The sequence below is a fragment of the Bufo bufo genome, chromosome 10 (assembly GCF_905171765.1).
Source record: "Bufo bufo chromosome 10, aBufBuf1.1, whole genome shotgun sequence".
NCBI lineage: Eukaryota > Metazoa > Chordata > Amphibia > Anura > Bufonidae > Bufo > Bufo bufo.
The window spans coordinates 44760695-44779626 of record NC_053398.1 but is presented as its reverse complement, the minus strand read 5'-3'; the positions used below and the strand labels follow the sequence as shown (position 1 = coordinate 44779626).

The 18932-nt window shown below is 43.2% G+C and overlaps 1 protein-coding gene across 3 annotated transcripts in view; it reads left to right on the top strand.

The window, feature by feature from the left end:
• Positions 1-18932, top strand: part of TSPAN4 (tetraspanin 4) — a 594748-nt gene that overhangs the window by 345355 nt on the left and 230461 nt on the right. The gene's annotated exons all lie outside the window — the stretch shown is intronic.

Below are 18932 nucleotides of genomic sequence, written 5' to 3'. Positions count from 1 at the left end.
CAGAGAGTATTTATTTCTTAGGTCCAGTAATCGAAGGGGATGTTTTATTTATTAGGGGAAAGCTCAGAGTATGAACCAGCGCTCCGGACTTACCCAGGACCAATTCATTATTGAATAGATGTCAGTTATGATCATTTCTGTAATGTCAGCATATATTGTAGCGCAGAGAACAGGAAGACTGATATTGTAGCTCGCTCCACCCATGCCATGACAGTGATTTTGTATATCTAGGGGTGGACTGGCCATAGACACTACAGGGACATTTCCCGGTGGGCTTATCCCAAGGGGCCACCCGAGCCCTCCTCATGGCTACCGACTGGGTACATAACGATCTGGTGCTCTCAGCATCAATAAATGCTAGGAGCATCAGGTACTTATGCCCCACGCCAGCGGCTATATATGCCTTCCTGAACTGTTTCACAGTCCTCAGGTCCTCCTCAGTTGAATACTGCAGCAGAGGTGGCAGTATTATGCTCCGTACTGAGGTATTTGATTCTGCTGGTGCAGTATTTTGTGCTACATTGTAGTATTTGGTTCTACTAGGGAGGTATTTTGTGCTGCACTAAGGCATTGTTGGCACCGCCTCCTGTTGTCCCTGCCTACTTGTGTTGCTCCGCCTACTGTCAATTTGGACCTGCCTACAACATTGGGCCACTTTTAGGTTTCCCTTTTCCAGGACCACTTAAAGTTCCCAGTCCGCCCCTTTTTATATGAAACAGTAGGAGCAATTAATTTCATTAGGGTGTTTCTCAATAGCTTATTGTTCCAAAACATGAATTCAAAAGATTTGAAAATGAATAAGCTTACACACGCTAAGTGGATAAATATATTTACTAAGTGTGATTAAATATAAGATAAATCACATACAGAATAAAACGTAAAGACATCACTAGCCTAAATTGGGTGAGACTCCGTTGATCATGCTATAACACATGGGTGTCTACCATGTTATACACTTGACCGACACCTCAGGGTGTACAAGAGATAGGGCAAATCAATACTTAAATACTACCTAGAATGAAGTTTCAGGTGGAGTCCCTAGAATGTGTGTGTGCCACAAAGTTTAAACCTTTTAGCCTCTCCTCCAGTGTGCAGCACGCTTGTCTCTGAGATCACTCAGGAATGTAGTCTTGTCAGCACAATGGGGGATGGGTACTTCATTACAAGGCACATCATTAAACAGAATGATAATCACAGAATGGTAATAACAAAAAGGGAACATAATTAAAGGGACAAAACCAATCAGTACTTTACCCTTACTATACAGGTATTGTATCGTGATGGGTAAAGTTGTACATTGTGAGGATCCATTAAGATGAGAGATGAGCAAATCAATATGTACGAATCGATTGTCTCATCATCCAGAGTTATACAGCTACGAGGGGCTGTCCCTGCAGCTGAAGGCACTCTCCCTGCTGTTTAATTGAATGGGCCGGATGTCTTGGATAGACCTCACAATCTTGCGTCTGTGAGATTAGTGGCAAAGAGGCTTCATTAACGCTTCTGGAGCAACAACTGTTTACTCAGTACCTGGAAGTGGCGCATTCACAGTTGCTGCTCCAGTAGCAGAGACAGAGGCAGCCGACATGTCCCCCTGTCAATCAAGTGGAAGGGAGAACATCTTCAGCTGCGGGGACAGCCCCTCACAGGTGTAGAACTGTAGGTGATGAAACTAATTTATTCTTACAAATCTTTTGGCTCATCACTAATTAGGATTATTAAGTAAGGAAATTGAGGCTGTCCTGGACCAGCATATTGACCGTTTGTAGCTTAGCAAAACTAAGGTGCGCAATCTACAGCTGCAAGAACATTGATCACTAATATCATGTTGTCTGGACACTAAACTAAGAGTGGCAAGACAGATGTACCATTTTTTTGGTGTAAACATCCACTGTGCTGTGAGAAAAAGCAAGTGAACCCTTGCGCGATGCTAGGGAGGCTCGTCCCCTTCGCAGTCTGCTATTGGCTGAACCCCTGGCTGTGCGGGGATCAGGAGCGACGCGGGTGCGAGAAGAGGAGTAAGTATAATCTATTTGAGGTGCCCGGGCATTGGGGGGGTCATTATAGGGGTTGGATTACCCATTTAATAATCTGTAAGCCCCTCTTTATTAACAAATAAGACTTGTGTAGCATTGAGGAGGACTTTTGGACCATTCCTTCCTGCAAATGTGCTTTAGTTAATCAATATTTCTGGGATGCATTACATGCACAGCCCCATTCACCTCATTCCAACGCATCTGTACAAAGGGTTTGCCTGCCTTTTCTTGCAACTGTAAATATCCGCTGTTCTCCCCTCTTATCCCGTGTCAGGGGTTTGGTCTTTGACAAAATCATTACGGAAAGTCACTACAGGTTCTGGAGTTTTTCGGAAGGGTATTCCATTAGAAAAAAACAAAGATGTCCTATGGATATCAACTGGGTAAAAAAAAATATGTGTTTACACAAACTTTACTGATTCCCCCCACTATTCTAACAGTTACTGTCTCCCCATTGCACTCCCCCCTTCCTTCTAACATGCCGACACAGCAAGGAATGGCAGGGAATTCCTCTCCTCCAATCACAGCCTGCAGCAATGACCTTTCTCAGCCAATGATTGTCTGAGCGGCATTCACAGGCATTTTCTGCTGTGTTGAGATATTAGCAGGAAGTGGAATGCAGTGGTGGGCGATCGGCAAGGTGAGCATAACTTTTTTTTATTTTTTTTTTATCATTTGATGGCCATGTGACATATTTTTTGCCCTGGAATGTCCCTTTAACATGGGAACCTAAGGGTAAAAGGTGCAGCTGTATGCCTTCACTGCACTGTACTGTTTTCTGTTCACATATATCAATAGCCTATCTTTAGGATTGTAGTGGACTTAGAGCAGAAAAGTACCAGGACAGCACTTCTCATCTTGGTGAATGACAGAAGACTAAAGGGGATGTTGAATCCATTTATTGATCTTAAACCTAATGCATATTAAGAAGCAGTTCTCTACAAAGATCATATCCTTAGGAAGCGCCATCAATGTGTGATCACTGACTGGTCAGACCCCAGGGATCCCTACTGTTCAGCATTTTGAGTATATTCTTTCTATATTCAATTTGATGTATAAGGTGCCTAGGTGGGTACACCAGAGATGAATCTGTAGTGAATGGGACAGTTCCATCAGAAATTCAATATTCATATAAAACAAAAGGTTTTAGTTGTCAGGAATATGGATTATCGTTGAATGGCAGCCATGATTTTCATTAAATTCACCTTGGTCAGTGTTCATGCAAAATAAGTTCTCACACGAGCCGTCAGCTGTCGGATAGCACAGGTAGTGAACTCCACAGGAGGGCCCTGCTTCTAAGCCCCAGCCATATTGCAGGGGACTTCTTGCAGGCCACCTTTGTTTACAATTTCACAGCCCATCCAGACAGCATGGATCCTGCAGGGGGTCTAAGCCATTCCCCAGTTCAATCAAATCCAGCAGACAGCATGGAACCGGAGATTTATAAGGAATTATGAATCGCCCGGCCAGAACCATCTCCTTGTGGCCTGGAGCTATGAACCCTAAAGGGTTTTGTTGGTCATTTGCTGCCAGCCCAGCAGAGGAAGGTGGTGGATCCCTCACAAAGGCCAGGAGGGGAGGGACCGGCTACAGGTTAAAAGGCTTGTGCCAGCAAGCGGGCGTGTCTTTTCTCTGAAGGAGGGTCACATCGTGCCATGTGTTTAGAGGGACCTGCAACCAGCTGACATCACTGCCCTCCATGTGAATACAGCAAAGAAACATTCATCTACCCGGTAACTGACTTGTGCTCTGTGTAATCCTGTGTCTACCATATTTCCTGTATTTGGCCGTTAGCGGACCGGGCTTATATCAAACGAGAAGCTGGTGGCAGATTACCCAGGCTGGTAAAGCACTGTTTCACTGCGGCAGTGAAAAGGCTCTCTCAGCTTGTTGCCTCTCTGTGCCCGCGTGGACAGGAGGTATCTGTGTAAACTGTACCAAGCTGAACTTACATGCTCCTCTGGGAGGGCGTAATGTCGTGCCTTGGTAACCAGGGACCATACCGCGTCTCGTGGGCTTGAGGGGTGGTATCCGTCACATTAGTATTTTTGGCTGCTTTTCTTTTAATTTTAGTAATAGTATGCCATTTAAAATTAAGGCGCACCTATCCTTTTGACTAAGGCTACTTTCACACTAGCATCTGGGCTCCGCTTGTGAGCTCCGTTTGAAGGGGCTCACAAGCGGCCCCGAACGCATCCATCCAGCTACCAATGCATTCTGAGTGGATGTGGATCCGCTCAGAATGCATCAGTCTGGCAGCGTTCAGCCTCCGCTCAGCAGGCGGACACCCGAACGCTGCTTGCAGCGTTCGGGTGTCCGCCTGGCCGTGCGGAGGCAAACGGATCCGTCCAGACTTACAATGTAAGTCAATGGGGACGGATCCGTTTGAAGTTGACACAATATGGCTCAATTTTCAAACGGATCCGTCCCCCATTGACGTTCAATGTAAAGTCTGGACGGATCCGTCTGAACAACTTTCAGACTTAGAATTTTTTCTAAACTATAATGCAGACGGATCCGTTCTGAACGGATCCAAACGTCTGCATTGTAGGAGAGGATCCGTCTGTGCAGACACCAGACGGATCCTCTCTGAACGCTAGTGTGAAAGTAGCCTAACTCTTCATTAATCAATAGTACAGTGTATGTACATGAGGAATAACACAATTTCTGGTCATTAAATGACTTGTAGCTGGCATTTTTAGTAGTTTTCTTATCTGTATGTTATATCTTTAGATTGCAGTTCTTCCAGAGCTGATGGGTAGAGATAAGCTCCTGTCCACATAGAAAATAGAGGAGAATCTGCTTCCTAACCTTCTCTTATTCACTCAGAAGCAGCTCCAGGATCATTGGGGGACATTACAAAGAAGTACTGACCTGTATGGTGGTGAATAAAGCTAAACTTCCCATCTTTTTCTTGTCTGCCTGGAGTCCAGTCTCACTCGGCTCCTGCTCACTACTCCCCCCCTCCCCTATTCATAGACTTGTATTGACATGTGTAATCTGATCTTTTAGTCAGCTTCTCCCATCCTGGACAGATTCAAAGCTCATTTCAAAGACAAAAACATTTAGCTCATTTAGCGGATAACATGAGAACTAGGCATTCCTCTCTGATAAGATATATTACAAAGTATCTTATGATCACTTGTACTGTTGTTTTATGCAAAGTTGTGTAAAAAATGAATCATTTATATGCAATATATTGCCCTTCTGGAGCAGTCAGCACAAATGATAACATCTCCTATCTTGACGGATAATCCATAGTCAGTTTACTGCTGCTGTGAGGAGAAGATTCTGTCTTAAGGTTACTGTTCATGATAATGGTAGCTGTAGAATTGGGATGACCGAACAACCGCATTATTTTATTCTTGCTAGGCCTAGATAAAGATGCTCAGAGAAGATCATTGCATTGATTGGTGTAATGTGTGATACTCTTAATTGAGTTAAAACTGGGGTCTCACTCTGGCCAAAGTGATGGTCTGACTGAGAAAGCCAAATGAGACAAGAAGATACAGTGGGATGCGAAAGTTTGGGCAACCTTGTTAATCGTCATGATTTTCCTGTATAAATCGTTGGTTGTTACGATAAAAAATGTCAGTTAAATATATCATATAGGAGACACACACAGTGATATTTGAGAAGTGAAATGAAGTTTATTGGATTTACAGAAAGTGTGCTATAATTGTTTAAACAAAATTAGGCAGGTGCATAAATTTGGGCACTGTTGTCATTTTATTGATTCCAAAACCTTTAGAACTCAAATTGGTTTGGTAAGCTCAGTGACCCCTGACCTACATACACAGGTGAATCCAATTATGAGAAAGAGTATTTAAGGGGGTCAATTGTAAGTTTCCCTCCTCTTTTAATTTTCTCTGAAGAGTAGCAACATGGGGGTCTCAAAACAACTCTCAAATGACCTGAAGACAAAGATTGTTCGCCATCATGGTTTAGAGGAAGGATACAGAAAGCTGTCTCAGAGATTTCAGCCGTCTGTTTCCACAATTAGGAACATATTGAGGAAATGGAAGACCACGGGCTCAGTTCAAGTTAAGGCTCGAAGTGGCAGACCAAGAAAAATCTCGGATAGACAGAAGCGACGAATGGTGAGAACAGTCAGAGTCAACCCACAGACCAGCACCAAAGACCTACAACATCATCTTGCTGCAGATGGAGTCACTGTGCATCGTTCAACCATTCGGCACACTTTACACAAGGAGATGCTGTATGCGAGAGTGATGCAGAGAAAGCCTTTTCTCCGCCCACAGCACAAAAAGTGCCGCTTGAGGTGGGCTAAAGCACATTTGGACAAGCCAGCTTCATTTTGGAATAAGGTACTGTGGACTGATGAAACTAAAATTGAGTTATTTGGCCATAACAAGGGGCGTTATGCATGGAGGAAAAAGAACACAGCATTCCAAGAAAAACACCTGCTACCTACAGTAAAATATGGTGGTGGTTCCATCATGCTGTGGGGCACTGGGAATCTTGTCAAAGTTGAGGGACGCATGGATTCCACTCAGTATCAGCAGATTCTGGAGACCAATGTCCAGGAATCAGTGACAAAGCTGAAGATGCGCCGGGGCTGGATCTTTCAAAAAGACAACGACCCTAAACACTGCTCAAAATCCACTAAGGCATTTATGCAGAGGAACAAGTACAACGTTCTGGAATGGCCATCTCAGTCCCCAGACCTGAATATAATTGAAAATCTATGGTGTGACTTAAAGAGAGCTGTCTATGCTCGGAAGCCATCAAACCTGAATGAACTAAAGATGTTTTGTAAAGAGGAATGGTCCAAAATACCTTCAACCAGAATCCAGACTCTCATTGGAACCTACAGGAAGCGTTTAGAGGCTGTAATTTCTGCAAAAGGAGGATCTACTAAATATTGATTTCATTTCTTTTTTGTGCTGCCCAAATGTATGCACCTGCCTAATTTTGTTTAAACAATTATAGCACACTTTCTGTAAATCCAATAAACTTCATTTCACTTCTCAAATATCACTGTGTGTGTCTCCTATATGATATATTTAACTGACATTTTTTATCGTAACAACCAACGATTTATACAGGAAAATCATGACGATTAACAAGGTTGCCCAAACTTTTGCATCCCACTGTAAATGTGAATTTAAAATAATTGAGCCCAAAAAAACATCCACCCGTTTTTATTTAAAAATAAATTACACAGAACATAGACGTGCAGTTAATTGATAATATGTGATAAAAATTTTTTTATGTCCATGTCCCTTTAAGGTTTGTGAAATACAAAGACTATATACAAATGAAGGCTGTTTATGTTTTAAATTGAATTAAACTTTTGTACGTAATGTCTTAATTTATATGACTATTTACAATGATGCAAAGAAATAAGATTCCCTTTTCAGAATAACATCTGTTCAATTTCAGAAACTGTACTCAGAACGGGAAGTGGAAATAAAGCGACCCTGCTCTATGTGGTTGTAGAATAATTCAGCAGTCATAGCGTATCGCTCTCCATGGTGCTGAATGTTCATCTTCCTGCTTACAAGGAACCTGTTATCACCTGTACTGTATATGGCCCTAAATAAGGGTGGCATAAATGAATAACAAGACACCCTGATTTTAGCGTGGGTTACTTAATATTTTTTCTGCAGCAGTTTCCGTAACATCAGTCAGGAGTCCTCTCAATGGTGTGCATGGGATATGGAATCTTCACTATTCAGCTGAATGACAGCTTTCTCCCTGTGCAGTTATAAGGAAAATGCTGCCCGTCAGCCACAGGAGAATGGGGGTAGCCCGATGCTGATGGGTATAAGGTCTCCTGGCTTGGCTCGCACTGCACCTAATAAATTATGATTTTATGGAAATTACCGCAAGAAAAGAAGTAAGCCACACACCCCTATAATCAGGCTCTCAGATAGGGCAGCATAAACCTGGTGACCGATTCTCTTTAAAGAGTTTGTGCTAGAATGGGCGGAAGGGTTTTGCTAACACCCCCACTTGGCTGGACCTGTAAAGGAAAGCTTACTCACCTGCTTCCTGACGCTGGCTCCCTGCTCCTTCTCTTCCAGGGCTGGCCTGCTCTGCTGGGTCCCCTCTCTGAAAACATCTTGTTTAGCATTGCCACTGCCAATCACTGAGTTCGGCAGAGACTGGGGGGACCCTTGCATCCTGTGACCATTTGTCATGACGTAGAGAGAGCTGGTCACTACTGTTCAGTAATCAAGTATTCTATCGATTATTTTTTACGATTAATCGAGTAAGCTAATAAGAAAAAATTAATAGACTGTTTTCCTTTATAAAAACTCATCAGACCCCCTGCCATCAGTCCCCAACACCCTTCGTTCCCCCCTGTGCGATCAGCCCAAGTGCATCAGTTCCCCCAGTGCCATCAGCTCCCCCCCACCCCAGTGCCTTCAGCTCTCCCCCACCCCAGTACCTTCAGCTCCACTCCCCCAGTGCCATCAGCCCCTCCATGCCATCTATTGCCATGTCCCCTATTCCCCGTGCCATCAGATCAGCCCCTCCAGGTCCCCCAGTGCCATCAGATCAGACCCTCCATGTCCCCTACTCCCCCAGTGCCATCAGATAAGCCCCTACATGTCCCCCAGTGCGTTCAGATCTGTCCCTCAGTGCCATCAGATCAGCCCCTCCAGGTCCCCACTCCCCCAGTGCCATCAGATTAGCCCCTCCATGTCCCCTACTCCTCCAGTGCCATCAGATCAGCCCCTCCATGTCCCCTACTCCTCCAGTGCCATCAGATCAGCCCCTCCATGTCCCCCACTGCCATCAGTCAGCCCCTCCATGCCATCCATTTCTGGATGTCCCCCTTCAGTTGTCCCCAGCGCCAGTGAAATAAAATACTTACCTTTCCTGTAGGGGCGCCACTCGACAGCTCCTTCCTCTTCTTCTCTTCTTCACTGGATCCTGTACGTTACACAGTGTCAGGTCATAGTGCACATAAGCGCGCACTATGACCTGATAATGTGTCAAGATCCAGTGCAGCGCGGTACAGGCCGGCGGGTGACCACAGAGTGGTAAGTAATAGCAAGCGCTTCACTCCTGCTCCATTGTCACATGACACAAACGAATCCTCGATGCAAAAAATTTGCATCTCAGATTTTTTGGTGTCAAATTACTCGATTCAATCGAGTAATTGTTTCAGCCCTAGCTACAGGCGATGTCAAACCAGAAGTTTTCAGCGAGGGAGCTCAGTGGAGCAGCCAAGGCCTGGAAGAGAAGGAGCAGGGAGACAGTTCCGGGAAGCAGGTAAGTAGGTCCGGCCAAGTGGGAGTGTTTCCAAAACCCCTCCCCATTCTTTAAAGGCTATGTACACTTATGATGCAAATTTTTTTAATTATTACATTGTATTCATTTTGAGCTAAAAATAATTTTTTCAGTTGGTCATTATTAAAAAATTATGAGCCGTTCTCCCTGCACAGCTTTGAGTTTATCTACTAGCAGGATCTGTATTTTCTCTCCGCTCCCTCAGGCAGGGAGCTGTAGGCTCTTTATCTCTGACCTTATAAACATTCATCAAAGCTCAATTCTTATCTTACTGATAATAATGTGGCTTAAAGAGGACCCGTCACCTCTCCTGACAGGCGTGTTTTAATAGCTACAGTCTCACTGTATCCAGTCAGTGCTGCCATTATTAGACTGTGCAGGTACACCCCCCCAACTGGTAACACCCCTCTGTACCCTTTCTGCAGACTGATAGCAGTTCATTCATAACTTCTAGTAGAAATAATAAAGGAATGGCACAATATAGAGTCATAAGAATAGATGCTCCAGAATTGTTATTACATGGGGATGCATGCATCTATTAACCCCTTACGGCGGTCACTAAGGGGCGCTTTTTTACGGCAGCCCAGTCTAAGAAGCGCTGCACGGGTCCCCCGAGGAACGGGGACCCAGCTCTCACATAAGAGTCGCAGCCCTGCTCTAACAGCCCGGACCGTCAGAAATGCCAATCTGGGCTGTTTAACACTTTACATGCGGCGGGCAATGGTACCCGCCGCATGTAAAGTGCTGACAGAGGAGTCCCTCTGTCTCCCATCGGCACCCCACAAATACAATCGCGGGGAGCCGATGTGTGTGAAGGCTGGCTAGGGTCTCATGTAGGCCCCAGACAAGCCTTGAGTAATTTCCAACGGGCTGCGCCTCTCTGGTGCAGCCTGCTGGTCAATATCAGAATAGCACTGACGTTAAAATGCAATGCACTACAGGGAGTGCAGAATTATTAAGCAAGTTGTATTTTTGAGGATTAATTTTATTATTGAACAACAACCATGTTCTCAATGAACCCAAAAAACTCATTAATATCAAAGCTGAATATTTTTGGAAGTAGTTTTTAGTTTGTTTTTAGTTTTAGCTATTTTAGGGGGATATCTGTGTGTGCAGGTGACTATTACTGTGCATAATTATTAGGCAACTTAACAAAAAACTAATAAATACCCATTTCAATTATTTATTTTTACCAGTGAAACCAATATAACATCTCAACATTCACAAATATACATTTCTGACATTCAAAAACAAAACAAAAACAAATCAGTGACCAATATAGCCACCTTTCTTTGCAAGGACACTCAAAAGCCTGCCATTCATGGATTCTGTCAGTGTTTTGATCTGTTCACCATCAACATTGCGTGCAGCAGCAACCACAGCCTCCCAGACACTGTTCAGAGAGGTGTACTGTTTTCCCTCCTTGTAAATCTCACATTTGATGATGGACCACAGGTTCTCAATGGGGTTCAGATCAGGTGAACAAGGAGGCCATGTCATTAGATTTTCTTCTTTTATACCCTTTCTTGCCAGCCACGCTGTGGAGTACTTGGACGCGTGTGATGGAGCATTGTCCTGCATGAAAATCATGTTTTTCTTGAAGGATGCAGACTTCTTCCTGTACCACTGCTTGGTAGGTGTCTTCCAGAAACTGGCAGTAGGACTGGGAGTTGAGCTTGACTCCATCCTCAACCCGAAAAGGCCCCACAAGCTCATCTTTGATGATACCAGCCCAAACCAGTACTCCACCTCCACCTTGCTGGCATCTGAGTCGGACTGGAGCTCTCTGCCCTTTACCAATCCAGCCACGGGCCCATCCATCTGGCCCATCAAGACTCACTCTCATTTCATCAGTCCATAAAACCTTAGAAAAATCAGTCTTGAGATATTTCTTGGCCCAGTCTTGACGTTTCAGCTTGTGTGTCAGCCTTTCTTACCTTGGACATGTCTCTGAGTATTGCACACCTTGTGCTTTTGGGCACTCCAGTGATGTTGCAGCTCTGAAATATGGCCAAACTGGTGGCAAGTGGCATCTTGGCAGCTGCACGCTTGACTTTTCTCAGTTCATGGGCAGTTATTTTGCGCCTTGGTTTTTCCACACGCTTCTTGCGACCCTGTTGACTATTTTGAATGAAACGCTTGATTGTTCGATGATCACGCTTCAGAAGCTTTGCAATTTTAAGAGTGCTGCATCCCTCTGCAAGATATCTCACTATTTTTGACTTTTCTGAGCCTGTCAAGGTTTTCTTTTGACCCATTTTGCCAAAGGAAAGGAAGTTGCCTAATAATTATGCACACCTGATATAGGGTGTTGATGTCATTAGACCGCACCCCTTCTCATTACAGAAATGCACATCACCTAATATGCTTAATTGGTAGTAGGCTTTCGAGCCTATACAGCTTGGAGTAAGACAACATGCATAAAGAGGATGATGTGGTCAAAATACTCATTTGCCTAATAATTCTGCACGCAGTGTATAGGGATAGTGCATTGCATTTTAAAATCAATCAAAAAGCTGTGTGTTATAGTCCCCTTGTGGGACTATTAAGTGGTAAAAAAAAGTTTTGAAAAAAACACATTTATTCAATAAAAAATCCCCTAAAAAAAATTACGCTTTTATTTCTATTGAAAATACGCTTTTTAATAAAAAAAATTGCAAATAAATCCTCCCCTATATGTTTGGTATTGCCGCGTCCATAACAACCCAGACTACATAAATATCACATAAATTATCCCCTACGGTAAACGCCGTAAAAAAAACCAACAAAAAAAAAGACAAAATTGGAAATTTATTCTTAGTTGCCCCCGAAAAAATTTAATAACAAGCGATCAAAAAAGGACTATTTACTCCAAAATGATACCAATGAAAAATACAAGTCGTCCCGCAAAAATCAAGCCCTGACACAACTCCATAGAAAGAAAAACAAAAAAGTTATAGGTCTTGGGAAGCGGCAATGAAAAAACATTTTTTTCTTTAAAAAAAGGGGGTTTTCTTGCAAATGAACGCCGTAAAATTTATAACATAAAAACGTAGTGGCAGTATTGCTATTTTTCCCATCTCGCTCCCTGAAAGAGTTAATAAAAGTTAATCAGAAAGTTATGTGTACCCCAAAATGGCACCATTAAAAACTACAACTTGTCCCGCAAAAAACAATCCCTCATGAAACTATATAGACCGAAAAATAAATAAGTTATAGCTCTTGAAAAAAGGAAGAAAAACTATTGGACATTAGGGTCCAAAACAGGTTGGTCACTAAGGGGTTAAAACAGGCATGTCAGGAGAGGTGACAGATCCTCTTTGAATAGGGGAGTATCGGGACCAGAGGATAGGATTTCTTTATATGCGGATGACGTATTATTTTACATAAATCAAACCAATATTACTCTCCCAAGAGTTATTTATTTAGTTAACTCTTTAAGTCTCTGGTCTAGATATTAACTGGTCCAAAACGACCCTTATGTTACTGGATAATTTTGAGTATCTGAGTGAGGGCCTACATACAGTTTTAAAGGTAGTCGAGACGGTGGAATACCTTGGTATGATGATATCGCCCACGGTTGAGGATTATATATAGCAAAAAAATTTTACCACTGATAAGTAAGATCAAAAATTACCATCTTAAGGGGAATCTGTCCCCTAGTTTTACCCTATAGAGCTGCGGACATGCACGGATAGATCTCCGGTAGCATGTCCACAATATACCTGTCCCATAGCTTTGTGTGGTTTTAATTTTTAAAAATAATTATTTTATAGATATGTAAATTAGCAAAGTAAGGTGCCCAAGGCATGGTTACTTACAGTTAAGGAGCCCAGCACCTGCATCCAGGAATCTCCTCCTTGCTCACAAAGTTACAGTGCCGTAATCTCGCGATGCACGAGCTAGCGCATGCACAGTGCCGGCAAAGTGTTCCTTCCCTTTTCTGGCATCAGCCTCAGTGAGCGAACTGCACATGCGCTAGCTCGCGCATCGCGAGATTACGGCACTGTAACTTTGTGAGCAAGGAGAAGATTCCTGGATGCAGGCGGTGCTGGGCTCCTTAACCGCAAGTAACCACACCTTGGGCACCTTACTTGGCTAATTTACATATTTATAAAATCATTTTTTAAACGGAATAAAACCTCACAGAGCTATGGGACAGGTATATTGCGGACATGCTAGCAGAGATCTATCCGTTCATGTCCGCAGCAATATAGGGTAAAACTAGGTGACAGATTCCCTTTAAGATGATAATTTTGCCCCAACTTCTTTACATTCTCCAGAATTCCCCAGTTTGGATTAAGAATATGTTCTTCAAACTTCTTGAAAGGATAATGAACGACCTACTTTGGGGAAGGAAGCGAGGGAGGCTAAAACTAGAACATTTTTATAAGCCCTTGGAACAGGGAGGATTGAATCTTCCCTATTTCACGAGTTATTTCATAGCAAATTATTGTTATATTGTCACTGGGCGAAAAGTGCCTTGTGTAAGATCTTGGTTAACCGATCTCCCTTTGATAATATGTTTACCCTATTGGAATCGGGGAGATTGATCAATCTTGAACAAGAGTACAGAGTAACTCGGAAGTTATTCTGTAGATCGTGGACTACTATCAGAGGATGGGGTTAAAGAGTTCCCTTCAGTGCATTGCTTTGTGGCATAACTTTTTTTTTTACAGGAGGTTGATAAACTAGTTGGTAATAGATTTTTGCAAAAAAGCAATATTATGTATCTTTCACAGGTGGTGAAGCACGGAGAGGTGGTCCCTCTCTCGAGTTTAGCACAAGTGGGAAATTTAGGTAATTTAAGTTGGTTTCGGTATTTTCAGTTACGTTCTGCTTTGTCAAGGGTAAAAAAGGTTTCACTTTTGGAGATGTACACTTCCTTACATTTGAGTGTAATGCGGAAACCGAAACTTCTGGTTATAAGGGTAAAATTTTCCAACTTTATAAATTATTAATTAGTTTACTTTTTTCTAAGGTTGTTTCACCAGGCCAAAGGGCCTCGGAAAACGACTGTCCAATGGGTATTTCACAGGGGTGGGGACACATTTTCACTTATTTAAAATTAGTTTTGCACAATTTTAATCATATAATTATCCAATTCAATATCACTCACAGAGTGTATATCTTTCATGGTGGGGAGTGGGGAAAACCCCCCACCGTACAATGATGAATGGTGGATAAGCCACTTGGCCTGGATACCAGGATTAGGGGGAACAGGTCACCTCCTAACACCACCCTCATCCTATCCCTGACCTCCTCACTGTATGAGCCGGCCTCAATGGTAGGGGGGCTCATACTTCGTAACCTCGGGCCCTACTAACCCTGGAGATCCCTGGAAATAATGTCAGGGCTAGGAGACGACCGGTTCATCCTCTACACGGATGAACCAGAGTCTCCAGCAGGCCTAGCAACCGGTAGCAACAGGGAAAATAACAACACTACAATCATGTTCTACAGCGGGTCCATCTGACCCCAAGAACATCACCACAACTGTAGGAATCCCTATTGAAACACATAAACAGAAAAGACAGTGAGAAACCAAGAGGGTCGGCAGGTAAGAACCCAGAGACAGGAATCCCACCTGGATAACAAGCTCTGGGACACATAGCACTTACCTGCCGCAGCAACCAGAAGAACGACGCTCACTGCCTAGACTTGTGGTTCACCCCTCCGGGAAACCATGGAGCCCCTCCGAGGAACACAGATGCCCCCTCACCGGAGGCACATCACCCAGGGTAACGTCTTGCATACAGTTGTGTTCAAAATTATTCAACCCCCAATGCTGTAAAGGGTTTTAGGGAATTTAGTGTACATTTGTAATTGTGTTCAGAATGAAGTCTTACAAGGACTTTTTAAAGAACCAAATGCAACTAAAATGACATCAATTGTTTTTGTAATACAGTATTAAATGTTTTTTTTGTGATTTCTTCATTGACACAATTATTCAACCCCTTAAAGACTACCACTCTTAAGAACAGAGGTTCATTCAAGTGTTTTCGATCAGGTATTGAAAACACCTGTGGATGTCAAGGAGCAGCAATCAAGCATAATAAGGACCAATTAGGCAGATTTAAAAGGACTGATACTCAGCTCCTTCTAGACATTTACTGGTGTGTTTACAAACATGGTGAAGTCAAGAGAATGGTCCAGGAAGACAAGAGAAGAGGTGATTTCTCTTCACAGGAAGGGCAATGGCTATAAGAAGATTACAAAGATGTTAAACATACCAAGAGACACCATAGGAAGCATCATTCGCAAATTCAAGGCAAAGGGCACTGTTGAAACGCTACCTGGTCGTGGCAGAAAGAAGATGCTGACTTCGACTGCTGTGCGCTACCTGAAGCGCAAAGTGGAGAAAAGTCCCCGTGTGACTGCTGAGGAACTGAAAAAAGATTTGTCAGATGTGGGTACTGAAGTTTCAGCTCAGACAATAAGGCGTATACTGCGTAATGAAGGCCTCCATGCCAGAACTCCCAGGCGCACCCCCTTGTTGTCTCCAAAGAATAAGAAGAGTCGACTGCAGTATGCCAAAAGTCATGTGGACAAACCACAAAAGTTTTGGGATAGTTTTCTGTGGACTGATGAAACAAAATTAGAACTGTTTGGGCCCATGGATCAACGCTATGTTTGGAGGAGGAAGAACAAGGCCTATGAAGAAAAGAACACCTTGCCTACTGTGAAGCATGGCGGGGGGTCAATCATGCTTTGGGGCTGTTTTGCTTCTACAGGTACAGGGAAGATCAGCGTGTGCAAGGTACCATGAATTCTCTTCAGTACCAGGAGATATTGGATGAAAATGTGATGCAGTCCGTCACAAACCTGAGGCTTGGGAGACGTTGGACCTTTCAACAGGACAATGATCCCAAGCATACCTCCAAGTCCACTAGAGCATGGTTGCAGATTAAAGGCTGGAACATTTTGAAGTGGCCATCGCAGTCACCAGACTTAAATCCGATTGAGAACCTCTGGTGGGACTTAAAGAAAGCAGTTGCAGCGCGCAAGCCTAAGAATGTGACTGAACTGGAGGCTTTTGCCCATGAAGAATGGGCGAAGACACCCGTAGATCGCTGCAAGACACTTGTGTCAAGCTATGCTTCACGTTTAAAAGCTGTTATAACTGGAAAAGGATGTTGTACTAAATACTAAGATTGAATGTCACTTGGGGGTTGAATAAAACTGATAATGATGTGAGCACAGAAAAGACATTTGTGGTTATTTCATTATAAATGTTATGTTATATTTGTCTGACTTACAAGTGCCTCTTTGATTTAATTGTAAACAAGATGACTGAAATTATCAAAATCAATGTCAAACTGGCCAAAACACTCAATTTCAGTGAGGGGTTGAATAATTTTGAACACAACTGTACATGCCGGACATAAAACACCAACTGACCAGACATGTAAAAACAACAAGACAAGACACCACACCCTGAACATAAACCCACACCAAACATAGGAACAAGAAAGGTGGGGAACATGGAGGATATAATAGGAAGACAAACTATGTTCAACAAAGTGGCCCTCAAGCTGGACAGATGGAATGGTCCAGGATGGCAGCATACTCCAGCTCCACCAGAAGCTGAAGTAAACTCTGACCTCAGGCTCCAAACACCAGACTTAAGAGCCAAGAGGCCACACCCAGCTCCACCTTGCTCACACCTTAACCCCAAAGACGCCAGAAATGGGAAGGGAACCAAACTTAAAGGGAAAGTGTCCAAACATGCTACCAACTACACGTTGCCACCGTCAACAAGCATACACAGCTAAAGTGTCATGGTCCACTAACACCAGACCATGACACAGCCGTGACAATATTACTCCGACATGGCATAATAAATGTGGTCTACGAGAATCCTCGAATTGCCCTCGGTGTGGGTCACAGGCAGCTGACTTTCTCCATCTTATTTGGTTGTGTCCAGATTTAAAATTATATTGGGAATCAATTTGTAATTTTATTACTCAAAAACTAAAGCGAGCAATCCCGCTGATACCTGTTGGATATTCAATAATCTTTCTAACATAATTTGTCATAAATACCGAAAGATTCTTTTTGTTAAAATTATGTTCCTTGCCAGACTTTTAATTATCCGGGTATGGTTTTCTCAAAACACTCAAAAATTCAATTAATGGTTATGCTTAGTAAAGAAGGTTAAGAGATACGAGAACATCTTGTACAATTAGAGGAATTCTGAACAAAAATGGTCCAAGATATGGGGAGAATGGAAGTGGTAGGTTTCTTTTTTTTATCCGTCCTCATCTTTCCCCCTTGCTCGCCATTTATTTATATTTATTCGCAGGATTGGGAGGTTAGAGTTTGGGTGATCGGGGTAGATATGGGGAGAAAATAATATTTATGTCTTTGATAAAAAAAAAAGAAAAAAAAAAGAGATGAGCTTTAGGCACAAAGTGAAAGTACCATTCACACAGCTGGAATAACCGATAACCCTTTGTAGGCGACAAACAAAATATAGAGCGATTAACTATTGGAACTGGCTGTCGCTAAAATATAACTTTTATTAATAGTCCTTAAAATGTGGATAATTCAACTAAAATACAATTACGTCCAGGATCCCACTGGTGTATGGTGGGAGTGTGACGTCAAACACTTAAACCTGTACTAATCAGGGAACCAGCAGTGTGTCTGGGAGCTAGCGGGGTAACTGAATGAGCCCGCATACGCAACTCCAACACCGCGTGGGTTAAATAAGTGAGAGTGTCTAAACGCAAAGACACTATCACTAAACCCTCAACTATTTCCCTAGGTACATTTGCTAGATAGATACTGGCTACAATATAGTATGGCTTCCTAATGAGGTGTATCCCTCTGTATCACTTAAGGCACAAAGGCCTTTCTGCTCGACGCGTTTCTTTAGCTGCTGTTAATATGCAGCTTAGTCATCAGGAGCAAGATTGGAAGTCAAGCGTAAGACCAACAAACAGAAATGCTGCACGCTCTCATGTGTAAGCGTGCAGACACGTAGCCTGCGGCACTGGGGCGGCCCTTTGTGACAGAACGGATCAATATTTTTTAAATAAGCACCAATTGAAAAAAAATTATATTTTAAGCCCAAAATGAGTAGAATACAATCATAAAAAAATATTGGCCCTGAAGGTGTACATAGCCTTTAACCTCTTAAGGACACATGACGTACCGGTACGTCATGTATAGTTCCGAATACCGCCGCCCGGTAGGTGGTGATCGGAACCCGGTGCCTGCTCAAATCGTTGAGCAGGCACTTTGGCGACCGTGTCGGCGATCGCCGCAAACCGTAGGTCAATTCAGACCAGCGGTTTGCGGCTTTACCTGCGGTTTGCGGCAGCTGTGGGGGGGACCCGATGGCATGGAAGGCAGCGCGATGCCTAAGGAAGGCAGCGCGATGCCTAAGGAAGGCATCGCGCTGCCTTCCGGTGACGAGCCTGTGAGATCCAGCCCCCTGGATCTCACAGGCCGGAAGCTGTATGAGTAATACTCAGTGTATTACTCATACAGCCAATGCATTCCAATACAGAAGTATTGGAATGCATTGTAAAGGATTAGACCCCCAAAAGTTCAAGTCCCAAAGTGGGACAAAAAATAAAGTGAAAAAATGAAGTTTTCCCCTAAAAAAAATTTAAAGTTTCAAGTAAAAATAAACAAAAACGT